Raw genomic sequence first — 2,450 nt, 5'->3', positions numbered from 1 at the left:
GGATCCTGGCTAAAACAAAGAAGAGGAGAGAAACAGAAAAAGAAAGTAAAAAATTTGGTCCGATCAGGGCAGGGGAACTTAAAAGACAAGAGCGGGGGAGAAACCAGCGAGCACATGTAAAACGGGTAAAGGGAGCTCCAGGAGCTCCGGGAAAAAGAATGAAGCAGTTACAATGGACAAAAAGCAAGACTAAAAGGGGAAAGGGACCTCGGGTGCCAGGGGTGGAGCAGCTGCCACTGAGCTAAGAACCCGGAAGACAGAGGGTACAGGAAAAAGGGGCGAGAGGGGGAGGAAGACTTGCCGCCCCCGAGCCGGCGGGCTGGCCAGGTTTTCAGGGGATTCGGACGGAGGAGAAGGGGGGAAGGATTCGGGGGTTTGGGAGCAGACGGAGCCGGCATGGTCCTAGCGAGGACGACTTGGGAAATGGAGTATCGGGTGCAGAGGGAGGGACGAGAGCGTAGGTCCCAAAATGTCTGTACGTAAGGAACTTTGGACCATTTTCCTTGACACCTGCAAAGTTGTCCAAATCTGTGAGGACCTGATAGTCAAAGGTGCCCTCGAGAGGCCACTGAGACTGATTGTCCAATTGGCGTTGGGGCCAGACCACCGAACAGTAATGAATACGGCGGCGCTTTCTCAAGTCTTGTGAGAGGCCCAAAGTTTCGAGATTGGCCAGCAGGCAACCCAAACGGCAGTTCCCATGATACCTGCCGGGCAGGCCAGGTATTAAAACTGGCGTCCCTGTTTAGAATACCGGGCTGCGGACCGAGGGAAGGTGGCTGTCCTGAGGAGGGGATGTGTCCAGACGCTCAGGCACTGAGCAGGAGTCACCTGGTGACTCGGTAGACTAGTCCTGACACAGCCACGCATTTTCAGGCAGGACCACCCAGTCAGGGCGCGGAATCGGGGGAACTTACCCGCTGTCTCGAGGCTTGGGTCTCAGATGAGGTCCTGGTAATGAGGAGGGAGGCCTCCCACCGGAGTGGGGCCTCAACCTCCTCCCGGGTTTCGGCACCAGATGTTAGGTTTGAATCTTGAAGGTTTTAGTCTCAAACCCGGAGCAAAGAAAACCGGGAGCCAGGCAGTCAATTTAGGGTAGGTTTTAATAGGGGCACTCCCGGATGAGGTTCCACGGTCCCACAAGGGAGTAGGGCCGGGGAAGTCATGCCTGGGCAAATGCAGGTGGGTTTTTATAAGGGAGGGCCGCTGTTGGCCAGCAGCCCATATATGGTGTGTAGCTGTGTAAAGTTAAAGCTTTGGTTTCCTGCATAGGTTCTGTTTTCCCCGATGTGATGTGGTCCTGAGCCATTGCTCTGATGGCGGGAGATCTCTTGGAAGGTGACCTTCGGGTCGGGCAGGAAAGTCCCAAGGGTGGGTCCAACAAGATGGAGGCCCTGGTGCCATTTTGCTGACGTTCTCCTGTTCCCCCGGCCCAACACTTGGTTTCTCCTTGAGAGTGGCAGGCAAGGTCTCCAATCATCGTAAGATTGGCTAAACTACAGCGGCAGGTGAATTATCAGCCTTGCGGGGTATCTACTGCTACAGCGAGGCCATTAGTTGGGAAAGAATGGGGTCCTGCAAGTTGGGATGGGGACGTGTGGGAAGACCCTGATGACGCTGGGGACATGGAACCCCTAAATTGCATTGAGGCTTGTTCACCAGAAATGAACTCCCAACTCTTATCCCCAGAGACAGTGGCTTTTCCACCTCTGCCTGAGGGGATTAACTCTGCATTAGCCTAAGGACACAGTAATGGCTTCCTGAGGCAGATACTGAGCAAGACAATGCTGATTCTCCTCAGGACCCACCCCCAGCACCCATCTTTGATTCCAGACCGATAACTAGACTTAAGGCCCAGCAGGCCCCTAAAGGTGAGGTACATAGTGTGACCCATAAGGAGGTGCGTTACACTCCAAAAGAACTAAATGAATTTTCTGCCTCATACAAGCAGAAACTAGGAGAATATGTGTGGGAATGGATATTAAGGGTGTGGGATAATGGTGATAGGAACATAAAATTAGATCAGGCTGAATTTATAGATATGGGCCCACTAAACAGACATTCTGCATTTAATGTTGCAGCTTGGGAAGTTAAGAAAGGTGCTAATAGTTTGGTTGGTTGGTTGGCTGAAATATGGATCAAAGATGGTCCACTGTGAGTGACTTAGAAATGCCTGATCTCCCTTGGTTAACTGGAAATGAAGGATTCAAAGGTTTAAGGAGATTGGAATGCTGGAGTGAATTTGTCATATAAAACCTACTCACCCACACTGGGAGGCTCCAGACACTGGGAGGCTCCAGAAGACATACCTTTTGCTGATACTTTGAAAAACAGATTTGTGAGGGGAGCCCCAGCATCCCTGAAGAGCCCTGTTATTGCTCTTCTCTGTAGGCCAGACCTTACAGTGGGAACCACAGTCAAAGCAATTGGAACACTTAAATGCAATGGGA

The sequence above is a fragment of the Cynocephalus volans genome, chromosome X (genome assembly GCF_027409185.1).
Source record: "Cynocephalus volans isolate mCynVol1 chromosome X, mCynVol1.pri, whole genome shotgun sequence".
Taxonomy (NCBI): domain Eukaryota; kingdom Metazoa; phylum Chordata; class Mammalia; order Dermoptera; family Cynocephalidae; genus Cynocephalus; species Cynocephalus volans.
This window is presented reverse-complemented; position numbering follows the sequence as displayed.